This window comes from Ictalurus punctatus, chromosome 16 (genome assembly GCF_001660625.3).
Source record: "Ictalurus punctatus breed USDA103 chromosome 16, Coco_2.0, whole genome shotgun sequence".
In the NCBI taxonomy this organism is placed as follows: Eukaryota; Metazoa; Chordata; class Actinopteri; order Siluriformes; family Ictaluridae; genus Ictalurus; species Ictalurus punctatus.
The window spans coordinates 19494354-19503532 of NC_030431.2; the positions used below are offsets into that span (position 1 = coordinate 19494354).

The 9179-nt window shown below is 36.0% G+C and overlaps 1 protein-coding gene across 1 annotated transcript in view; it reads right to left on the reverse strand.

Annotated features, from left to right (window-relative positions):
- cdc42se2 (CDC42 small effector 2) overlaps positions 1 to 9179 on the reverse strand; it is a 29049-nt gene extending 19870 nt beyond the window's left edge. Inside the window, exon 1 of the mRNA XM_047160783.2 lies at positions 8924 to 9179. The gene's annotated coding sequence lies outside the window, so the exon portion shown is untranslated. The remainder of the gene's footprint in view (positions 1 to 8923) is intronic.

Here is a 9179-nt window from a genome sequence, read left to right on the forward strand (position 1 = left end):
CAAGGAAAGTCAATGTGGGACTGCTATAAGGCCCATTTTTCCATGGAACTCTACAAGGCTTGCTGGGAAGGTGGACACCTCCATGGTCAGTACATGAGAAACAGCAATAAAAACATACTCAAGCCCCTAGGTTTCCTCCTACCATTCAAAATGCTAGCTCACAAGCACTTCTGACCCTCTTTCTATTAAGTACATTGGGAATGTCCATGTCTTAAGTATTGAAACGGGCAGAGAAAGTGAATCTTCACAGTTAATCTCACATACATACAGGGCTCACTGAAATATTAAAAACTTAAGGGTCAAGTAGGTAACTGGAAGAAGACATCTTATATACCAAACTATGTATATCTTATAAAGCAGGGGTTGTGAACTGGTGAACTTTGGTCTGGTTGCAGACACGGCAAAGTACTTTAACCGAGCACTTGAACAGAACCAGTCAATGTATGGAAAAATTCAGTGACTCCAGTTATCTGAGCATGGCTTCTTTAGCAGATCCCCTGTTGCCAATCACATCCATTTATGTAAATTATTTAGCTAAAGGAAGTTCAGACATACCCCCTCTTGTCTAATTTGTGAAGTGACAATATGGTTTCTGTCTGAAACAAGCACGAAAGGTTTAAAGTTGATTGGGCAGAAAAATTTGAGTTTATTCTCCCCTTCAAGGTCAAAGCACTTGAGAGTTTATATCACTAGTGAAAATTGGTAGCACAAAGCACCAGTGAAACAAAGCATAAATATTTTACATGTCTTATAAATGTCCTAATGTGTTATTTATAGCCATGAACTAATCCTAAATGGCCCAACATTTGAAGGTACCTGTTGTTGCCTTTCAGTCATGTTAGTTGCTAGTAGTAGCTAGACCTTCAAAGAATGTGTGTGTGCATGGTTCCCTGCGATGGACTGGTATTCCATCCAAGGTGTATTTCTGCCTTATTCTCAGTGTTGCTGGGGCAGACTCCAGATTCACCACAACCCTGACCAGGATAAAGTGCTTACTAAAAGTGAATTGAAACAAAGTGAATGTGATCTTCACAAATTTTAAACACTGGTATAAGGAATCCATCCATATTCTTCAGAGCTCAGACATTTGTCTTATTGTTTAAATGTGTTTTTATGTTATGTTATGTCCTGTAGTTCTCATGCTTTGTCCTTGTATTAATCTAAACTGAAGTGTATAGAACTTTAACATGGTTTGTGATTGTTTCTGTTCGACAGGCCATGCAAATTAGCATGTATACAATTTTGTTTTGGAATTGTCGATTAAGCTCTAATCTTGTTCCTGAATTCAGGTGTCACATTCGATGTACACAATAACCACATGACTGTAAAGTACACACGATAAAGTTCTTATGAGAATTCATTATTATCAATAAAAGCAGTAGAGAAAACAGTAAAGAACATTGTTTGGGACAGTGTCCAATTGTTTGGGACAATGACCAATAAAGCTTAAGGAGTCAAGAGGTTTTTGCATGAAATCCTAAAATACATGTTTCATCTGTGTTTAAGAAGAAAACCCTTGAAGTGTCACACATCTAATCATTATCTTCAAGAATTATCATATCAAGCTGTTTTCAAATGTGGTGCATTTCATCTGGCACTCATTCAGCAAAAGCAACCTATGTTCCATTATCTTGCATAATTCAACTGTGCTTGTTATTTAAGCTATCAGTGTTCACATCAAAGTGTTTATGTTTTTTATAGAATGCAAAGATGGGTGTAATAATTCTCACACAAAGCCAAACACATACTATGACATACAATATGGTGGACTCATGAAACAAGAATAGACAGCAGTTTTTCATAACCAGCAGGATCTCCCTTCATTGTGTGACTTCAATGCCACTGAAAGACGAAAGTGAATGTGGTCTATGAAGGCACTTAAAATCCAATGTACACCGATTAAAGGAACATTTCCTCTCACTGTTATCAAATTCCACATCTTTGCCACATGTAACGAAATAGAAGGTGTTAAAGAAAGCATCTCCAGCCTCCTTGATAATATTCTAATATTAGGCTACAGTCCAACTCTAATATATTCTAAGATTATAGTCCAATTCACCAGACAAAGATAAAGTCCTAATGATTGCAACTCTGTGCCAATTTGTACATTATCATGATGTACAGTACTGTGGACACTACCATGATGAATGATGAAACGATGCTTGGCTCTGAGAGGTTCCCAATTCACTACAAATAGATATGTCAATCTTTAGGCTTCAAAGAAAAACAAGAACAGCTTCATGCATTTTTTCAACCATGGAGCTTGCATGAGGTGCTGCTTTTGCCACAAATACCACACACAGATAAAGATTTGCATTGCTGCAGCATGCAATAGTGTTGTTGGGGATTTACCCTTACCAAATACCATCAGTGGCAGTAGCTGACATTAAAAAAATACAATACAACTGTAGGGTGCAAAATATCAATTTGCCTTATTCCTATAATCTTCACTAGTTCATCAACCATAAGAAATGTCCCAAAAAATAAATTGCTCAGATGCTCATACAGTGTTGTTCTCATAAAGTGTAAAACTGGCAGCAAATAGCAAGTAGGTTACAAATATAATCAAATGATGCCATGAAAAAAGTGAGCAATCTTCAATAAAGCTAGAGGTCATTTTTTATAGTAACCCTCTGCTCTCTGTTAGGCCTAGCTAATTTAGGTAGACCTGTCTTTCTAATAGTGAATTAGTCTATGAGGTAGCATTTGGGTCATTCAGGGTGCAAGTTTTATACAGATGCCTCCAAATTGTAATTCCTGGAATTTTAATAACTTTTTGAAAACAATATTTAAGCAAAAAATTTTTAAAGCTGTAATGTTTGGCAAAATATGGAAGTGGGTACCAAGTGCAAGTAAGACAGTTATTAGATCAATAGGTTTCAAATGTATTTTTAGGGGTTGACAAATCAATACCCCAGACACCCAGGAAACTAAGGTTCAACCAAAAAAGGGGAAAATACTGTCTCTCTTTACTGACTTTTACAACTTAATATGCTTTACGGTGGTGTGCTGCTACTTTATGCTGTAACTACAGTGCAAGCTTATAAATCCCACTGCCTGCTGCACTACACACATCCGCTAAGGCACATCTGGTTGATGGTGGAACCATTTCCACTAGTTGGATTCATTAGCGTGCAGGGATGACAGACAATCTTTTCATAATCAGGAACAAAAAGGTATGTAGAAATACTGACAAAGCTGAGCATAATAAAGCTTGAAGCAAAGCCGCCATATAACGCTCCTGCTTACTACAGACAGTCACCTTGTGAAACAATTTCCAACAACCTGCTGAGTTTTTCTTGAAGGCACAGACATGATGTGCTAAATTAGAAAATTTCTTAGAAGTTAATAATAATCATATATTCATTTATTACTTTAAATCTGTATCAATGCACTTAACTAGTTAACTCTGTTTAGCGTCTTCTAAACGAATAAATGATTAAACTCGACATAAATTATAACATTACGTTAGCTGCCACCTATTACTGAATTCTAATAAGAACTTTCTCACACATCAGTGTTGGGGATACACCCTTTATTGAGGTTCATGTTCAAACACATCAGACTCGTTTCAGTTAATGACCAGGTTCAGGCATGTTTGAGCAGTGAAATCACCAAGCTAGGCTGGGCAGCTGGGCAGTCTTGTACAAAGCAGATTACACCATCATCTTTTCAGTGAAACTGAGCGGCACCATGACTCCACCACTGACCTAATAAAGTCATTACTATATGTAAAGTCATTAAAATGCCCTAAGTATCATGACAGAGTACTAAGTCAACAGGAGACTGGATCAATGATGTAGCAAAGCATATGTCTCAATGCAATTTCATTAAAAAGAGGTATTCCAACTATCTGCAGATTCAGCTTAGCTTGACCTGACAAACAAATTCATTAAGTAAGGAATGCATTAGCATGGAAAGCAAACATGTTGCCAGTAAATGGTGGGTTACATGCTGTTGAGATCAGTAATGGGAAGTGACTACTGTGTCTTTTTGACGATGTAAGTAGTTGGTTGCATGTACGCTTCCCATTTTTCTTAAAGTCTCATTGTGTCAAAGATATTATGAGAAGAACTTGTATTTTTAAGTTCTATACTTAGGCTTTTTGGAACAATTGCTAGACTTAAGAGAATCACTACATACTACAAGTCTACACTAATAAAGCTGAACAATAAATTTACTGGATTCACTGGATCAAAGACCAAATTACACCAGGTATTATGATAAAATATTCCTGGTAACACTTTCTATGAAGCCCATATTCATAAATCTAAACTTCTTTGTCATTTGATAATTTGTTGTAAGCATTTTTATAAACTATTATAAAAGATCTAATAATGTGCAATAAAATTAATTCATTAATAATTTTGAATCATGTTGTAATACAAGTGTCACTATTCAGTATTACTTCATGTGGTGTATTTCACAGCTTTTATAACTAATAACCACCTGAGAATAATTATAAAACAAATGTAATATATATTATCAACTATAACATTATACGCATTTAATATAAGTATGTCACCATGGAGTACTTCAAGTAAACTGGATAATATGTTTAAATTATTCTTCATTATGTTATAAGACTATTAATTAGAGATTAATTACAAAAACACATAAGTGAAGTTTGGTGTCAAAATAATAAATGCATGTCAGAAAAAAATGTTGGGGTGTTTTGTTTTAAAGCATCCAAACATGACAGTGACACACATACACAGCACCTACTTAACCTTGGAGCAACAGGAAGCTTCAGTTCATGTACAGTCCCCTCTGAAAGTATTGGAACAGCAAGGCTGTTTCTTTTGCTTTTGCTATACACTGAATACACTCTGTTATACACTAGATGTAAATATCAGGAAATGAAAGCTGAAATCCTGATTTGTAGTCTCAGTGATTTTCAGATCTTAAACCCAAATGTCATTAATGTATCGCAAAAATAAAAGAATTGGCTAAGATGTTCCAATACTTTCTGGGGGACTGTATGTCCATTTCCATTTTTGGAAGCACTCAGTGATGAAATTTGAAATGTTTATAATGCTTTATAATTGTTATAATAATACCGAAATATATGAATACATGTTTTTATCTTTAGGGAGTCTACTTGAAACAACCACTTCATTCTGTTTATTCCAGTTCCCACTAACTGGATTAACATCTCAATTTTGCCAACTCTGCTTCATGTCAACCTACTTAAAAATGTATAAAGGCAGTGCACCATCATGGACTGTGTGTGCTGCCACCGATTATAGACTCTATGGCTCTTGACACAAAGTTCACTTATGTTACAGTTTACAGATCCCAACAGGACTGAGGTCAATGTTTTGACTCATTTGATGGACATGGTGTGAATACATAATTGTCTGGGTGTTTTTCCAGGCCAATATGACAAGTGTGGGTTTCCAGATGTGAGGCTTTAGAGTTTAAACCACTTCCTCATAAGTATGTTCTCAGTCACTCTCAAGGTAGTGATATAAAGCACGCATAATACTCAGTGTGTAATGAATAGTCTTGGGAAAGTACGGCACTTTATGAAAGTGACTGAAAGCACATCAACTGGGGCACGAAATATGTTTCTCAGGTGTAACTGGAACATTAGAATACATAGATTATACAGTTCTGCTTACAATCACTTAGTTGTGGATGTTTCTTGAGAATGGTCTGGTTGTACCAGGTAGCCTTTTATGGGGGAAAACCTTTTTTTCTCAGAAATGTCACCTAGTTTCTGATGAGGCTGAAATTGTAAACATATGCTTTACATGAACTTGGGCTGCCAAAATGAAAAGAAAAAAAAAATTGCAGTGCCACAAAGTAGGGGACAAGTTCCAAGATACATTTACACGCAGAATCTCTGACTATTACAGCGTGTAGATGTCTTAAACATGGAAAGATCTCGTAAAGGGAAACATATGTGACAAAATTAGATTAGAGGGTTTCAGAGAGCCCTGCAGGTTTAAGTAAAACCCAGTGCTTAACAACATAACACGAGTCACGTGTATGAATGTGGTTACCTACATCACTATGGTCATGCAAAAAAAAAAAAAAAAAAAAAGGTCACAGATCTTCTCATGTGTTACTTGGAACAGTCACAGTATGTAAATATGACCTCTAATGCATTCAGTGCCATAAAAAGACGTATTTAAACTGACATAATATAACCATGTTGAGAAGGTCCTCAGCAAAGACATTTTTGGCCTCCTGGTCTTCTAGAATCTTCAAAGATTCTAGTAACAAGATGCTATTGCAGAATATAAGCTGGTGATCTATAATATATATATATATATATATATATATATATATATATATATATATATATATATATATATATATATATATATAAAAATAAAAAACTATATAACTATATATAACTATAATTCCTTATAGTTAATCTTGATTGGCTGCTGATTCACTTCATACAGTATTTAATTATCTGTTATGTTGGAGGAGGATAATCCAGGAACTGTCTGCTGATAGCTGGTATATAACATTGTATACAAGCTAGAAAGCCTCCCATGACATTTAACAGTTAAGCACCAGTTACAGCCATGGTCCCAAAGATACATAACAGCACGAGTGAAACGTTATATATGTACAATATTGGTATAACATGACATAATTATGCCTTTAACAGATAGAATCTAAGCAGTTAATATGTTTAGCACCCATAAGTGTGAACAACTGTTCGGTTCTATAGCAGAGCCACCCTGAGGCATCACATTTAAGAAATCTGATCCAGATATGACTTCACTTGGTTAGTCTAATATGGTGATAACTGTTCAGTATATCAATGCATATGCAGCAACAAGAGACCATTTTTACAAATCAAACATCATGACCATTGGTTAGTCTGTGTTTCTAAATGCCACTAAATGTGTTACATCTGCTTTGATTTGGTGTATTTAGACAACCCAAATTGGTCCTTTCAACCAATGAAGGTGGCCATTTGTTTACGCTGGCACCCACTACTATTCACATATAGAATGCATATTTACTGACAAGTGTATAGGTCAGTTCACATATAGGTCAGTTCACACTACTTGCCCAGGCATTTAAAAGTAGGAAAGCTATGGGTCTATGTATAAAAGGCCAAGGAACACAATTTAAACTTTTTCTTGTCACATTTCTCATCGAACAACTATTTGCTGAAAGGAGGATATGAAGGTATACCATTATGATAGAAAACCATGCAAAGAAAAATCCAAGATCTGCTTTCTATCATGTTATACTGGTATAGATAAGCTACAACAAAAAAACAAGGTAGCGTGTACTTTAAATGTGCTAGGACTACATATAATTCCATGTCATATTTTTTATTGTCTTGTTGTTGTACACAGACATCGTAATATAGTGAAAATTGATCAAAATGGGTTGTACCAGACATTCTGTGAAGTTGTTTACTACATGTAGTTGGAAGGCATTGAGTACAGAAGGTGCAATGAAAGTGCACTACTGCTTCGTAGAAAAAAAATACCATGCAGCTTGACGGTTTGGAGACTTCTAGACGTTAGACTTTCCGTCCAACTCAAAAATGACTCAATGGACCTACAGAAAACAAGCTGGATCTCTATTCATCATGAGCTCTGGAGACAGAATTAATAACAAAGCCCAACATGCTTTATGAGTAAACCATTCAGGTGGAACAGAGAGGGAAAAAAATGTGTCAGTGTGTGTGTATGGTGCCCTGCGATGGACTGGCATCCAATCCAGGGTCTATTCCTGCTTCATGCCCAGAGTTTCCAGGACAGGATCTGAATTCAGTGCAACCCTGAACCTATATAAAGTGGTTACTGAAGATGAATGAATGACGGGTGAATTAACATCATCATGCCTACTGATAACATATAAATCACTTACACATGTTATTTCCTCAACTCACATTAACAGCTGCCTTTGATAATGTTTCATCATTCTGATCATCTAATGGCTTGATTATTGTATCGTCTCAGGGAGTTTTTTCTTGCTACTGTCACCTCATTAGGGATAAATTTAAAATGTATACCCTGAATTTATATATTCTGTAAACCTGCATTGAGATAATGTCCATTGTTAACAGCGCTATACAAATATAACTGAATTGTAACATAAAATGTGTATAAAAGGCACACAATAACAATCTGAGACGGGATATTAGCTTTCTATTACCTAAACTACTGGTGATTTAAGAAATGTGCAAATGAGATTAATCTTATTACATCACTTCCACTGAATTCCAGACAATGCCTTTTGGGCTCATAGGTGTGCTTCAGTCTGTTATAGAAAACACACACTTTCAGTACTTTTGTTTTCATTTAGACTACTGTTAGTCTGTATAGTGTTACTGTATAGTGTCATAGTGTGACAATTTCTCATATAGCCTCCATGTAATTTATATATATATATATATATATATATATATATATATATATATATATATATATATATATATATACACACATACATACATATAGTACCAGCCCTAATATTTTATTCATTCATATATTTATTCAATCTGTTTCGTGTCAAAACAGGATTTTGACAGGATTTTATTATTTATGATGGTGGAGTAATCCATATATGTGGTTGCTTTTTCTCATATTAGAATGGCACAAAGCACGTATATGTCTCAACTGCAAAGCAGAAGGCCTGCAGGGGATTTATATGTTACATAAAATCCATCTGCATGGTAGAATTAAAAAGGTCAGCTACAAGAATATCCTAATCGTTCTTCAAATCATATATCAATCTATACCAAATCTATTCCAAGGTGCTCGTGAAAAACACGACTAGCAATACTGCAAACGACTTATAATATACTTATAATTAAAACGTTAACCAAACACAGAAAGGAGCCTCTACCATGACAAGAAGCAGCTTCAAAACACGCACATCCTCGTCCACTCACATCTGCAGTCTGCTTAAAGGATATTCAAATAAACCAGTGCCTTACCGATTTGCACGGTTCCTCGATCGCACGAAGCTGTCCCCTACTGTCTTCTGTCCTCCACACACAGGCACTGAGATATCACCTGTGCACGAGCCTAGACAGCCGGCAGCACGAGGACAGGAGGACACGGGAGTCCACGCGAACCGGAGACAAAAGCACGTCTGGTGAGGACCGACCTCAGCAATAAATGACTGCAGCCGGGAAATCAGAAAGGAGCTGCTATGGCTAAACACTCCCGTCAACCATGTGGAGGTGTGCC